General features: G+C 43.7%; 1 protein-coding gene and 1 pseudogene across 1 annotated transcript in view; one reads left to right on the top strand and one right to left on the bottom strand.

Annotated features, from left to right (window-relative positions):
• ARHGAP32 (Rho GTPase activating protein 32) overlaps window positions 1–16028 on the bottom strand; it is a 275104-nt gene extending 259076 nt beyond the window's left edge. The window contains exon 1 of the mRNA XM_037134236.2: window positions 15692–16028. The gene's annotated coding sequence lies outside the window, so the exon portion shown is untranslated. The remainder of the gene's footprint in view (window positions 1–15691) is intronic.
• LOC119041082 (60S ribosomal protein L31-like) lies at window positions 4336–4711 on the top strand (annotated as a pseudogene).
• Window positions 16029–16503: the final 475 nt, after the last annotated feature.

Genomic DNA, 16503 nt, shown 5'->3' with positions numbered 1-16503 from the left:
ATTTCTCAAAAGAGACCTTCCAGGCAAGAAGGGGCTGGAAAGAAGTATTCCAAGTCATGAAATCCAAAGACCTACATCCAAGATTGATATATCCAGCAAAGCTTTCATTTAGAATGCAAGGGCAAGATAAAGTGCTTCTCAGATAAGGTCAAGTTCAAGGAGTTCATCATTACCTAGCCATTATTATATGAAATGTTAAAGGGACTTATCTAAGAAAAAGAAGATAAAAAATATGAACAGTGAAAGGACAGCAAACTCACAGTTATTAACAACCACACCTAAAACAAAAGCAAACTAAGCAAACAACTAGAACAGGAGTAGAAGCATAGAAATGGAAATCACATGGAGGGTTAGCAACAGGGGAGTGGCACAAGCGAGGGGGAGAAGGTACAGAGAATAAGTAGCATAGATGGTGGGGAGAAAACAGATAGAAGGGAGGGCAAGAGTAGTGTGGGAAATATAGAATCTAAAGAACTTATGACACATGGACATAAACGAAAGGGGGGAATGTAGGGGGAGGAGTGTGCAAGGTGGAGGGGAATGAAAAGGGGAATGGGACAACTGTAATGGCATTATGAATAAAATATATTTAAAAAATGTTTAAAAGGTGTTCCCATATATCAATATCACTACCTCTTTTTAAAACTGTAATAGACACAAAATTTAAAAACCATAACATGCACATGTTTTCAACAAAGTGGAAACCACAAATGCATGACCTTGTATTATCATCAAGTAGCAAAATTAGGTAAATATTATACATTGATTTTTTTAGATGAATATATACTAACAAGATACTAATTATCAGCAGAAACACTAAAGGTCCATCTAAGATGTTGTTTGGGGAAAAGGGGGATTTTGCTGCTGAAAGAGTCAGAAAACCACTGTACAGAGCTAGCAACCTATCAGAACTGGGGTGCACAGTCACTGGCACTCACACCCCTGGGAGAAGACCACAAACCACACATACACATACACATACACATACACATACACATACACATACACACACAAAGCCTCACAACCCTAAGAACCTTCTTCACCTTTCTGTACCAAATGCAATTTGGGATTGTTAACTAATTCTTTTTACTTTTTTGTTATTTTTATCCTCACCCGGGGACATTTTTCTCATTCCTTTTAGAGAGACCAGAAGAGAGAGAAACACGGACTGGTTGCTCCCACAGGTGCTCAGACCAAGGATCATAAAGTGCTAGGACCCGAGATCAGACCTGCAGCCTGGGTGTGCGCCCTGACTGGGAACCAAACCCGCAACCTTTCGGTCACAGGAGGATGCTCCAACCAACTGACTCACGCAGGCCAGGACGACTAATTCTTTTTAGAATGTGTTAATGCTGTCTATCAGTCACACCTCAATGGCAATCACCTCATCTGTAAAATCAGTATAAATACTGATTTCAGCAAGTTTTCCGAAACCATTAAATTGAAAAAGAACAGTCTTTTCAACAAAGGTATTGGGAAAACTGGATATCCACATGCAAAAGAGTGAAACTGGACCCATGTCTTACACTGTGTAAAAAAATCAACCCAACTCCATCACAGATCCAAACAAAAGAGCTAAAACTATAAAACTCAGAAGAAAACAGGGGGGAAAACTTCATGACACTAGATTTGGGAATGATTTCTTGAACATGACATGAAAAGCAGAGACAACAAAAAAACAAAATAGTAAGTTGGGTTTTATCAAAATTAAAAACTTCATGCAACACAGTGAAAAGGCAACCACAGAATGGGAAAAAATATTTTAAATCATGTATCTGGTAAGTAAGAGCTTGATATCCAAAATATATAAAGAACTACATCAACAAAAAACAGCCTGATTAAAAAACAGGCAAAGACTTGAATGAGCATATCTCCAAAAATGATATACAAATGACCAACCACATATTTTAAATGGCCAATGTCACTATTACTAAGCAAATGCAAATCAGAACCACACAAGATAATATCCCACATACATTAGAATGACCACTAGCAAAAAAAAAAAAAAAAAAAAGGCAGAAAATAACAAGTGTTGACGGGAATGTGAAGGAACTGGAGCCCTTGCACACTGATGGTGGGAATGTGAAACGGTATCTTGCTGTGAGGCACAGTACAGCAGTTCCTCAGAAAATTCAACACACAATACCATACCGTCCAGCAATGCTACTTCTAGGTCTGTATCCAAAAGAATCGAAAGCAAGAAATGAAGAGATACGCGCACACCCATGTTCACCGCTGCACTACTGCCAGTAGGTGGAAGCGGCTCAGTGTCCATCAGAGATGAATGGATAAACAAATGTAATACATATATATATACGATGAAATTATTATTCAGCCTTAAAAATGAGGGAAATCTTGTCACATGTTACAACAAGGATGAACCAAGAGAACAATAATGTCACTTAGCATAACTAAGTGAAATAAGCCACTCACAAAAAAGACAAATAGTGTATGACTCCATTTATAAGAAGTATCTATAGTCAAATTCATAGAAACAGAAAGTAGAATAATGGTTATCAGGGGCTGTAGGGAGGGAGAAATGAAGCATTATTGTTTAATGGGCACAGAGTGTTAGTCCTGTAAAATGAAAAAGTTCTGGAGATGAGCCCTGGCTGGTGTGGCTCAGTGGATTGATCATCAGTCTATGAGCCAAGGGGTCACTGGTTTGATTCCCAGCCAGGGCACACACCTGCGTCATGAGCCAGATACCCAGTTAGGGGCGTGTGAGAGGCAACCACACATTGATGTTTCTCTTCCCCTCTTTCTCTTCCCCTTCCCCTACCTCTTAAAATAAATAAATAAAATCTTTAAAAAAAGCATTCCTCAAAACTTGAGCAAGAGGGTTAAGTATATTAGGACTAGGGAACATCTGATTGTTCTTGGTCTGCTAGAGTGACATAATGAAGCAAATTCAAGGAGGAGGGTATGGCAATGTTGATCGAAGGAAGACAAAAATCAAGTATGGAAAAGTCACTGAAGAAATGGGAAAGCACTGCAGCGATGTTCTGGTCATGCCTTGGACCCCAAAAACAAGGGAAAAGAGAAAGAACTTGTGTTAGAATGCTAAGCAACCATTCCTTCAAATTTGTGCTGTACCCAATAAATATAGCTCCTCATAGAAGTCACATTGGTTAGCAAGTCAACAGACAAAAACCAGCTTAGTTGCATGAAAAAAGCATTCAAACATAAAAAGCCTAACTGTCACCACTTAGACAGCCTTTATAAAAATCCGATTCTCTAGAAGTAATACAGAATGGAAGTGGATAAACATCATGCTCTACTCTCATTGACAACCTGTTCCAAGGAGAAAGGCAGACCACCAAGAACGCAAAATACGGAGGCACAAAGACTTCCTCATCGCTCATACCTTCTAATACCCATCACCATGACACTCAGCTAAATGTACAAACATACCTTGACTTCCCAAAACTATTAGAGCAGGTTTTTCAACCCCACACCACTGACATTTACACCAGATAGTTGGGGGGGGGGGGCACGTGGCAACTGTCCTACTCAAGAGTAACATTAGAGAATTAGTTATTCTACACATGAGAACATAAATCTGGGAAACATTCCTTTCTCAGCCCATCTAAATATGTACAAATCATTTCACATCATTTATAAAGTAATACTGAGGAAAGCACAGGTACTTCGAGGTCAGAAAAACCTAGATTTGAATTCTGAATCAACCCACCATTTAGTTGGGTGACTTAAGCAAGTGCTTACACTTGTCTGAGGTTTACATAAAATAATGTTTGTAAAGATCAATATAAAGTGGGCACTAAATTAAAGGGAAATGAACTTTATTTATGTGCCAGAACTTTATCATAACTGATTTAGGAAAGAACTACTTCTAAAAGTATTGCAGTTTTCTGCCTTAATGTAATCTTACTTTTTATAAATGACACAGGGTGACGATTTCAGACAAACATCACTCTAATAACTACATATGATGCTAATCTAGGGAAGAGAGCTATCAAAATGGACAACACAGAGAATCAAGTTTCAAGACACTGGATTAAGTCTGACCAACATAAAAATGATACTATTAAGAATGATTAGCTTTGCCCTGGCTGGTGTAGCTCAGTGGATTAAGCACGGGCCTGTGAACCAGACAATCGCGGTTCGATTCCCAGTCAGGGCACATGCCGGGGTTGCAGGCCGGTTCCCTGCAGGCCAGTTTCCAGCAGGGGACGCATGAAAGGCAACCATACATTGATGTTTCTCTCCCTCTCTCCTTCCCTTCCCCTCTAAAGATAAATAAATAAAAAATCTTAAAATTATTAAAAAAAAAAAAAAAAGAATGATTAGCTTTTTCAATCTGGGCCCATCATAATGGCTCCCGCAAAGAAGTGTGGCGAGAAGAAGGGCCGTTCTGCCATCAACAAGGTAGTAGCCAGAGAGTACACCATCAACATCCACAAGCGCATCCATGGAGTGGGCTTCAAGAAGCATGCCCCTTGAGCACTTAAAGAGATCCGGAAATTTGCCATGAAGGAGATGGGGACTCCAGATGTGCACATTGACACCAGGTTCAACAAAGCCGTCTGGGCCAAAGGAATAAGGAATGTCCCATACCGTATCCGAGTGCGGTTGTCCAGAAAACATAATGAGGATGAAGATTCACCAAACAAGCTCTATATGTTGGTTACCTATATACCTGTCACCACTTTCAAAAATCTACAAACAGTTAGTGTGGATGAGAACTAACTGCTGATTGTCAAATAAAGTTATAAAACTGGAAAAAAAAAAAAAGAATGATTAATGTAAAGTCAAGTCTTCAGGTTAAAAAGCAACAATAAAAAAGTCATAAAACATAAGTTGGAGTTGAAAAACTCTCAAAATTTTAATTCCCTGTATGCCCTAAATGAGCCTGAAATGATAGGCTCCCCCAAAAAAAAGTACAAGAAAAACGATTTGGGTTAGTAGAGAGAATATGCCAAAATAAGAGTCAGAAGAATGGAGCTCCAGTTTCGGCTGCCCTAGTTGAGTGAGAATATGTAGCTAGATTAAGCCACTTAACCTGGATCTATATCCTCATTAATAAGAAGGGCACAAACCTACTTTGACACTCCAACATTGTCAGGCAGATCAAATAATGATGCTGATAAAAAAAATCCTCTTAAAGCTGTATGTAAAGCATGGGAAATGATGAGCCCTGAGTAGTCACCGTCTACCAGGCTAGAGCAGGGCTCCCCAATCTCTCCCGCTCCTGACGCACACAGAAAACGACTGTGCTGGTGCAGGCACACTGGGGTAAATAAGCCATGCATGCTGTTGCTGGGCAACAGCAATCAGCCTAGAGGCTCCTGCCTCTCCATGACTGACAACACTCTCTGAGGACTGAGGAAATCAGTATTTCTGGCCCATCTGTAACACATTCAGAGCACTGCCTAGCACACTAGTGAGAAAGCTCTAATTAGAATACTGTGTCTAATTTGGAATACTATAAGAGGAAATTTAACATTTTCCACAATAACTAGCCCTGGCAAACAGAATCAAGACCAGAGTCTGACGGTGATAGAACAGTACTATCTTAGCAACAAAGACCCCTGCCCTGATCCTGGATCCATGGAAGGTCATGCTCTGGACTCCTACTGGCCACATCCTTGACCACGAGGGGCCAGTTGTTGTCAGGGCCTAAAAAGTGTGCCCACCTGCAGCCTACACACCTCAGTCCTCATCTTGTCCAGTACCTCAGAATTTCCTGCCTACTTCCAGGGTGTGCTCAGGCCTCTTTTCTGAGTTAGTCCTCCCAAGGGAAGATGAACTCATCAGTATTTACAACCCTAGACCCAAGGGATAGTCAAGGAGCTGCTGTCTGAAAGTTGTGGGGGGGTGTATGGGCTCGAGTGTCCACACATGTGCACATGCAAAGTCCCTTGTGCAAGGAGCCTGCAGGGAAAAGGGGATCCCGGGTTGAAGGCTGGTCCTTTACAACTTGTCCTGAAGCAGAACACAGGCACGTCTGAGAATTCTGTTCCGCTCTAATCAGGTCAACCATGACATTTTGTTAAGGTAGACAGTGAAACAGCCTAATCAGTTAGTTTGATTTAGAACTTGTAAATTTTTAGACATGTGGAATATGGACTTCCATTTATATTCTTGCCCCAAGTCCCAAAAATATTAGGGATGAACCTGGAAAATGAGCTAAAAACCTTGTCATATGAGGAACAGCTGAAGAAAAGGAGTACATTTAATCTAAAAAGAAAAAAGGCTGATAGGAAGACAAAAGAAGCAGCCATTTTTCCCATGACAGCTAAAGAGCTACCATGTGAAAAATAAAGCATATCTGTGTGGTGGTGGAAATTCAGGGAGCTACACTCCACTTTAATCTAATAAGGAATTTTTAAACAATGAGAGATCTTTAAAGAGTTGGACTGTCATGTAACTGAGTTCCCAGACTCTGGCAATACAGAAGCACAGGGCAGATGATTATCTTCCAAGGACAACCTGAAGGAATCCTGCTATTGGGAAAAGGCAGGACTGCATTCCCTAGAGGTCTGTGTAACTGCAGCATTCAACCGTCCTGGGAAAATGTCACTCCACCTGCAGAAACAGGGGGTATGAGACACAAGGCTAAATTGAAGTTAAATCCGGAAGTAACCTGTCTTTCTTAAAAAGTTCCTGCTGTCAGCTCACTCTTGTCATCTGCCTCTTCATAACACGGAGGTGAGTTCCTCCACTCCACGACATTAATCACTGAATAAAGGCTAAAGCGGCCAGTCTCAAGGGATTTTTTTTCCCATCCTCCAGAAAATCATAACCTTCCCTACTGCTCCCAGTTGAATCCTCTGATCCGTCATCATCACTGAAGACCTTGCCTTCCATTCCCACAATGGACTCGGGCACCTCTGTGTCATCAACAAATTATTTATTAAGTAGGAATGTTAAGTATTCAACAAGTCTCCAGACAGAGCCCCTGCCCCTCAAATAGTTTATGGAGAGGGAATTATAAATTAAACATATAAGCAATTAAATAATAAACTAATATAAAGAAGATAAACAGGATCATGGAGAAGACAAATTGGAATGCTGTACTTTTACAGGTAATCATAAAGGCCTCTCTAGAGAAGACAAAGAAGGCAGTCATGCGAAGATCTGAAGGAAGCACATTCTAAACAAAAGGAACAGCAAATCCCTAAGACGATATGTGCTTAGCTTGTACAGTGGGTAAAAAAGAGCATCTTCCACTACACGCCTATTGGAATGGCCTAAATCCAGAGTGCTGGCAACACCAAGTGCTAGAGGAGCCGTGGAGCAACAGGAACACACTCATCGGCTGTGGGTGGGAATGCAAAATGGTACCGCCACTTTGGAAAACAGCTCAGTTGGTTTCTTATAAAACTAAATATACTATGATTCATCAATCACACTCCTTGGTATTTAACCAAAGGAGGTGAAAAATTATGTCAAAAAAAAAACCCTGCGCACGGGTGTTTAAGCAATTTCATTCATAACTGCCAAAATGTGGAAACGAGCCAGACGTGCTTCAGCAGGGGGATGGATAAACTGCCATGTGTCCACAGTGGAATGTTATGCAGCACTAAAAAGTAATGAGCTATCAAGCCATGAAACAATATGGGGAAACTTAAATACATACTAAGTGACAGAAGCCCACCTGAAAAGGCTACATACTGTACACTACCAACTATATGACATTCTGAAAAAGGCAAAACTATGGAGTCATTAAAGAGATCACTGATAGCTGAGGTTGGGGGTGGGGGGAGGCAAGGGATGAACAGGTGACGAATAGGGTATGAAGCACAGGGCAGTGAAACTACTCTGTATAGAAAATGTATAACACCTAGAGTGAACCCTAATATAAACTATGGACTCTTGAATGATAATGTTGTATCCATATAGGTTCATCAATTATAACAACTATAACCATTCTGGGGATGGCGATAGTAAGAGAGGCTGTTCCTGGGTTGGAAATCTCTGTACCTTCCATTCAATTATGCTGTAAACCTAAAACTTCTGTAAAAAGTTAAGGCTTATTAAAAAAGAAAAAGAGCATCACTGTGACTGCAGCCCAGTGAACAAACAGAGAACAGAAGATGAGGGTGGAGAGAAAGCCAGGAGCCCGATCATGGACTACAGACACGGTGAACTACATTATTCTTTGTTATTGGGAGCTGTCTTCAGCATCGTAGGGTATTCAGCAGGACCCCAGCACCCTACCCACGAGATGCCAGTAGCACACTCCCCCCACCATCCCAACCCAGTCCTGACAATCAGAAGTGTCTCCAGACATTGCCAAATGTCCCCGCAGGACAAAATCTTCCCCGCTGATACAGGGCCTCCTGAATGGCCAAAATGGAGGTTTTGTTTGCATGATAAAATTTTTACCTTTTAGTTTTAGTGTTAAGTATATATATTAGAAAGCCAGTAAGCAGGTCAAGCAATCAGATTAATTTAGCATTATTTTCAGTTCCTGTGTATGGGACAGGTAAGGAAGGAGAGATAAGCACAGAGGCAGGGAAGTCTGGGGGCAGTTTTCCAGAGGAGAAAGGCTACTAGCCTGGGTTTTTCACACTGAAAAGGCTGAGATGCAGTCGGGTGCGGTTTACGTTCTGCAGACGGAGCTGAGAAGACTTATCGTGAGATGAGAGGAAAACAGCAGACGATGACTCCAAGGGCATGGCCTGCACGACTCAACAGGTGGTGGTGCCACTTACTGAGACAGTGAAGACTTGGGAGAGGTGAGGGCGGGATTGCATGAAAGAAAGAGTAATGCACAGTTCACCTTTGTCCACGTTATGTTTGGGGAATCTCTCAGATACCATGCGGAGGAATGAAGTTAGATGAGTCAAGGGGGGGAAACTCAGCATTAGAGATAAGAATTTAATCCTCTTCAGCATATAAATGGTATTTGAAACCATGAAATTGGATGAAATAACCTGAGCGGAGTCCAGGGACATTCCAAATTTTAGAGGTGGGGGAGGGGTAGAGATAAGCTGGCAAAAAGACACAGAGAATGAGTAGGAAACAGACCAAAGATCAAAGTCATCCAATGTGAAATGCTGGTGAGAGGTCAGTAAGATGTAGACACTTGAAGTGGTCACTGGCTTTGGCAGCCTGAGGAAGTCAGCACAGCAAATATAAACATCTCTTGCTGTAAAAGAAAACACAGAAATTGGGCAATAGCTGAAGGGAATCATAAAATGGAGGAGAGTATGGTTTAAGAGAGGTGATTTATTCAGTTACAGAATCACGGGCTCCAACAAGACGAAATTGTATTCTTCTCTCACTTGACCACCCAGAGAGAAATGAGTAGTCCATGGCTCGGAGGGGGCTCTGCTCCACGAGACCATCCAAGAACCTGTCTTGTAGATCTATATCCTCCTAAAGTGTTGCTCACCCGCAAGGCTGAACAAAAGAGAAGAAAGAGAAGCAGAAGGCAACTAGCTTCCCAAGACCGTGACCCAGAAATCCTGCACACCATTTCTGGGCACGACCCTTTGGCCTCAATTTAGTCACATGACTATATCTATCTGTGAGAGAGAGGCTGGAAAATGTAATGCAGTTGGGTACCATGTGCCTAGACAAAACTCAAGGGTCCTATTACTGAAAGGAAGCCGCAGAGAATGGCATTTGGTAAACAATCATCAGGGCTGCACATAATATAAGGCATGTACGCCTACTAAAAGAGATGATCCAGTAAGGAGGGAACAATAATTTAGGGGAGAAAATAACTACAGGAAGTGGAGGCCTTAAAAAGGCAAAAATGAGTGTGAGCACAGCACAAATTTTGACCTCAAAAAAAGGAACACTGTGGTCTCCTCTCACTTCTCAAACGCTTAACTTTACAGAAGAAAGGTTGTCCCCAAATGCATTTCCAACAGGTTAAAGTCACCCTTCCCTCCCATCTAATAAAACCAAGCGATCACAGAGAATCAGTGTAAAACTCTGATCCGCACTGCACAGTTCTCACTTGGGTTGTCTCCTGATAGGCTGATTCTAAGATGCTGCTCCTCCATCAAAGAGAATAGGACCAGCCCTGGCTGGTGTAGCTCAGTGGATTGAGCATGGGCCTTTGAACCAGAGGATTGCAGTTCGATTCCCAGTCAGGGCACATGCCTGGGTTGCAGGCAGGTTCCCTGCAGGCCAGTTCCCTGCAGGGGATGCACTAGAGGCAACCATACATTGATGTTTCTCTCCCTCTCTCCTTCCCCTCTAAAGATAAATAAATAAATTTTTTTTTAAAAAAAAAGAGAGAATAGGACCAATTTCAGAGCTGGAGGGAGTCTACTAAGCTCATTTTACAAATGTTCAAGGTCACAAAGTACCCTCTCCAACGGTACATCCCAAGTCTTTCAACTGACAGATAGGAGATCATCCCAGTGTCCCCTTGCCTACCCTTTTATAAGAATCTTTCTCACAATATAGTTTATCTACCCAATAAAATGAACATTTTCTGAGCACAAAGAGTCACTGCTGCCTTCTTTCATATCTATTTCCCACTGGATCTAGCATGGTACAAAATATGTAAATGTACACAGAGAATACTTCTACTGATAAAAAAAGATTTGGTTTTCCTCACCCTATGGAGCCAAGACTGCTACTGAATCTGGATGACCACTGGATATAAAGCAACTACTAGGTCAATGGTAACTAGGCAAATGTAAGAGGATGGTCCCTAGTTTTTTTTCAAAAATCAGAATCATAATTTTGGAGCAAAAAAGGACCTTACCTTTAGTCTGACCCCTCATTACAAATATAAGGAAAATGAGGGTCAGAGAGATGAATTACTTGTCCAAAGTCACAGACAGTTTACAGCAGAGCCAAGAAGAGAACCCAGGTCCTGTGACTTCAAGTTCAAATTTCCTTTCTCCATTAAAGGTTACTTAACTTTTATGTCTGGGCTTAATATACTAGCTAATTATTGAATTCCACACATTTTCTTCAAAACTGCGGAAAATGCTACTCTTCTTAACGTATCTCTTTACCACGTATCTCTCCAAAGAAAAAAGGAAAAGAGTTACGGTTTCCATCCTACATACAAGGGAATAAAAACAACGCGGTCAAATGGCTTGCCCAAGATCACAAGGCTGAACTCCACACAGTAATGCTTGTATGATTTTTAAGTGCCAACAAACTGAATACACTGTTTCTAATAGAAACAATGTAAACACGTCATGACACTTCTATTACAGCGGGGTCACATGCTGTTACTTCCCATACTTTCCATCTCCACAGCCTCCAATATTAATGTATATTACAGTCCATAATGTAAAGTACATAGTAAATGGACATATGACCACAAACCAAGTAACAGGATCTGTCTAAAAAGCAGAATTCTACTTTCACAGTAAACATTCTGACACATACTTTGGTTATGAGAAATTAAACCAAACATCTCATTTCTCACATCCTTTTATGTGTCCTAAAACAATCTTCTTTAAATACTAAGGAAAGCCCTCTTGTCCAGGTACAGTGCAAAACTACAAACAGCTATCTTACCAAATCTTTACTACCTTGGGAAATATTCTCTCTCAACCTTCATCTCTCTTCAGACAGAAAACTGGTTGGTTGGTTGGTTGGTTGGTTGGCTGGGTCTCAGAAGGGAATACTGTCTCCTCATGAGAGCGGGTCTTCTTTACATCTTTACCTTTCTTGAGGTGCTACAACTAGAACCCTGCAGTTTCCTTTTCCAAGTGCTGCTGCTCCATGTGAAATAGAGGGCCGCTGCCTTCATCCATCCCACTGTTCCATGAGGGACCATGTGGGAACATCGATGCCCTTGCATCTCCCTTGGACCATCATGCTGCATTTAAGCATCACCCAAAGCATGAAGCTACACAACTGATAGGACTGCAAAAGCCACAGTGACCCCAATTCTGTCTCATTTAACTCAGTCAGAACAATGGCCTGGTTTATTTGCTCACTCTTAGTTTGAGGGTAATGTTACATAAACCAGCACTGGAAGTTAAAAAGCACATCCAATTTCTCAATTGTAACATAATTTAAGCCAAAAACTTTAAAAAGCAGTTTGATATTAAAGCCTCTAACAGTAAACTAGGTCTTTAGAAAAATATTAAGTTTTATTATTATAACTTTAAGAGGATATTACAGAGATGCTAAGGCAAATCATAAGGAAGACTTAGCAGAATGTCATACACAAGTAAGGAAAGTTATCTAACCCTGGCCTAATTAAAACAGGCTTTTCTCACATATCTTTCCCAGACCAAAACAAAAAAAACCCCACCAGTATCAAAATAGAACTGATATTTAAACTGAGTTTACAAACACAGACAGAATGGTATTAGAAAATTATCAAAAACAAGGATCTCTGAAAAACAGAGAAAAATTACCTTCCCACCCACTTTTTTTTTGAGAGAGAGAACAGGGGTTGGGGGGAGAGAGAGAGACATCAATTTTTTGCTCCACTTACTTATGCACTCTTGGTGGGTTCTTGTATGTGCCTTTGTGGGGATTGAACCTGCAACCCTGGCATATCGGGACGGCACTCTAACAAAATGAGCTACCGAGCCAGGGCCTCCACCCATTTTTAATCACCTAAATAAGTGATGAATAAAAATATACCATAACATTGGGAAATTTTCTCATTATTAGAACTAGCATCTGTTAACTAAACTAGTAGCTTCGGTACAGTTGACAAATTAATAACAAGTAAGCCTATCACTCAGGAGAACAAGTGAATAATACAGGGGCAAAGGTGCGCTACAGTAATTTAGGCCTACATTTACAGTAGGATTTAGAGTCATCACCATCGCTACATTGTACTGAGTGCTTCCTGATACTTACATTGCATTAAGACTTGATGTGTACCATTTCATTTAATCATCACTGTAACCTTCTAAGACATCCTATTGTCATTCTCTGGTTATAAAGGAGGTACCTAAGGGACCAAGATATTAGTTTGTCCAGGATCAAGGTTTATGCCCCAAAGCAAAACTCAGTACCTTCCCAGGGTCTTAACCCTTACAATGCTACGATAAGAAATAACGCTTACGCGAAGTAAGGCATGAAATTTCAAGTCCTAAATCAGCGTTTGGCAGACTTTTTCTGTAAAGGGCCAGATAAAAAGTGTAGGCTTCACAGGCACTACTACCTCCGTCATAAGACCGCAACTCCACTGCTGAGCTGCCAGTGCAGCCACAGACCACCCATAAAGGGACGAGCAGGGCTGCACGCCAAATACCTTCATCTGTGAACATTGATATTTGCATTTCATATAACTTGCACATGTCTGAAATAGTACTCTTTTGATTTTTTTCTAAGCATTTCAAATTTAATCATTCTTAGTTCATAGCTCATACAAAAAAAAAGCTGTGGGCCAGATTTGGCCAAAGGCTGAATTCTGCCAACTTCTTCCTAAATAATGCAGAAAAATATAATTTTTTAACTAAACAGCTCTTCTCACAAATGCTAATTTGTAACCTGCTTCAATACTTTGATGCTTTGATGAAACTCAAAGTCGCCATAAACTTTGCCATCTGTCCCAAAATAATGAAAACTTCCAAAAGTTGCAAACTGCAGGTACTGCACACAGATGTCCTAAGAATGAGAATCACAACGTTGTGAAACTGGAAGAGATCTAACACATTCTCATTCCTTATGAGACTAAACTAAACAATGAACAATATTTAGCTCATTTCATGCCATTTCTCTTCCGCTATCACAGTCTTCTGAAGAAAACAGTTGCTAGTCCCTGACATGTGTTAAACGCATTTACAGTCAACAATGAATCTATATATATGATGCAGACAACACACCCAGGCCTTCTTGAAAAGGGAAAACACTGCTGAATAAGTCATCTAAACAGAGAATAAGAGAAAAAGAAAGAAGTGAAGATGGATATATTGACATTTAAGTCTCAGCCCAACTGCAGAATAGCTTCTGATTGGGAAATGATGCGGGGGGTGGGAAAAGAAAATAAAAGGAACATAACTACTGGAATTCAAACCAACATCAAAGACCCTAATGACAGTTGAGCCTGCCTGGCTGCTTCTGAGTCTGTCCCTAGAAAACAAAACAGTTATGTAACTGAGAAAGGTTCTTGCAATGAACATTTCCTCTCTGGCCCACTTACACCCTGCCACCCACCTCAATGTGCACCACTACAGAGTAAACTGGGCTTGCACCCCAGCTATGGCTGGACAGGTCTCTGTCCAAAGTGCTGCTTTACCCCGCGGCCTGCTCTGGGGACAACGGTATGGAGATGACTGGCTTGAGCACAACAGTTCCAGTCTCCCACCACACTATGGACTTAGTCTATTGAGCATCACCACATCACCAATTTTAAAAGTGAAACAGACTCCAGGTAGTCCTGAAAGTGGAAATCACAACAGCATGATGCCCCATCTTCACAAACAGCCCTATTGGAATGAATCCACATCAACAAGTTCTTGAAAAACTTTGAGATCATGTTGTAGCAGCAAATAAAGCTTCTATTTCCTTCACTCTCAAGCCCCAAGGAGCAAATGTCAAAATGCCCAGTTAGACTTCAATTTACCCAATAAGAAAAAAAAAACCTGAATCACAACCACCACTACCCCAAAATACTGCAACAATAAATCTAATTACTGGACCAAACTAGCACATCTCCTGGACTCTGAGAGCCACTGTACTCTAGCACCATATGCTTTCTTTCTTCCAGTTGAAATACAAATATAGACAACGTTTACAAAAGCAAGCGATGTATCAGAAGTTATTCCTGTTCTGAATGACTTAAAAGGTCTAAATCTGTGCCAAGTAAAAGTCTGAAAGAATGGAACATAAAAGAGATGCTGACAACAATGCAATGTGGCCCAGCTGCCAGCTATCCGTGTAGCATCACGCAGTGCCCCAAGCATTTTAAAAGCAAACTGCAATTCTGCATGCAGATCAAAATTATAATTATCCCAATTCTATTTCCTAAAAGCTAACTATGAAACTGCATCCCAAGCACCCTGCTGTGGGTCTCCTCCCCTCTCCCTTCGTTGAGCTTCAGCAAGAGAAGGTGAAGTTAAAAGAGGACCAGAAGTGGACTAAAACTAAGGAATCAAGCTTGACCTGCTCTTCCCACCATTTCTTGTGATCTGTTTGCGAAAACATTCAACATAAATATTTCAACCCAACAAAATGAGAAAGGCACGATATGACGGTGGCGGGGAGTTCAAGGAGGAAAGAAAAGGGACACTAAGTCACCAGCATCGTCCAATACGTACCAGCAACTTCAGCCAATTACACAGATGAGAGGGAAAACTCCACGGGAGTCCCCGCGAGCGAAGACCTGTTGGAGACCAGTCGCTCAGCCTGCCCCCACCAACCCCGGGGGCAGCACCGCAGGGAAACCCTCGCGCGCGGACCACTGCCCGTGCTGTGTCCCCGGAGCCCCGCTGCCATCCCTGGGAGTCGCGGCTCGAGCCTGCCTGGAGCCTCGGGCTTGAGCACCGCAGAGGGCAAGAAATGCGTCCGCACCCTCGCCTGCCGAGGCCGTGGGGCCACGGGGATGCTACCGCGGAAGGCGGTCGGCTCGGAGCCGGGTGCCCGCTGGAGGCTGGGGCACTGAGCACGGAGGGACAGGGGAAACCCGAGATGGTCTAAGAACATTCGATCCGGAACCTTCACTTGAAAAGGAATTCTTTTTTTCCAAAAAGGAAAGCAAGGCCCCCCGCAGCCTTCCCCGCGGCGCCTGCCCACGTCACCGGCGCCCCCGGCCCGCCCGCGCCCCCCGCCTTACCGAGCCCCGCGGCCCCGCCGCGCCGCTGCGGCCTCGCTGCGCCCGGATCGCCGCTCCGTGTCTGCCCTCCGCGGGCACCGGGCCCGCCGCCCTTTCCTCCTCGGCCTCCTCGTCCTCCTCGTCTTCGCCTCCGAGCACCGCTCACGCCGCAAGCCTAACGCCTGGCCGCCCAAGGCAGCCGCGGAGGCTCGGCCGGGCGCCCCCCGCGCCAGCGCCTCATCCCGCCCGGCCGCCCGTCAGGCTCGGGGGCGGGGACGCCGGGCTCCCGGCCGCGGCCTCACAGTCCCCACCTCCGTCACGCGCCACGCTCGCCCGCCCCGGCGGAGTCGGCCCGGGTCCGCGGTCTTCGGGCTCGGAGCCCCTACCAGCCGCCCTCGAGCCGCCCCCGCCGCGCCCCCGCCTCGCTCGCCGGCGCGCGCCCGCCGGAGCCCGCCGCCCGCCGGGCCTCCGCCTCCTGCGCTCCGCCTCCTCCTGCACCGCGGCGCCCGCAGCGGGGAGAAGAGGCGCGCGACCGCGGCCGCGGGCACGAGTACGCGCGAGGGGGGCGGGCGGAGCGCGCGCGCGGCCGTGGGCGGCGGGGGCGCGCCCAGGCCTCGCCTGCCGTTGTCCCGGGAGTGCACGTGCACGGCGTGGGGGCCGCAGGGGTGGGCGGGGAGCGTTAAGGGCACTGAGACACTGCCCTAGAGGTTCGGGCGCGTCTTTCGCCGCGACTTCTGTGTTGCGCTGCGGTGCGAAAATTAAAAAACGTGCCGCAGCAGCGGTAACATCGGGAAGAGACCTCCTGTGAGACTACGGCAGTAGGTCCTCTCCAC

Source organism: Artibeus jamaicensis, unplaced genomic scaffold (genome assembly GCF_021234435.1).
Source record: "Artibeus jamaicensis isolate MK-2021 breed Jamaican fruit bat unplaced genomic scaffold, CSHL_Jam_final scaffold_660, whole genome shotgun sequence".
In the NCBI taxonomy this organism is placed as follows: Eukaryota; Metazoa; Chordata; class Mammalia; order Chiroptera; family Phyllostomidae; genus Artibeus; species Artibeus jamaicensis.
The sequence above is the reverse complement of the archived record's forward strand: the minus strand, read 5'-3'. Positions and strand labels throughout refer to the sequence as shown.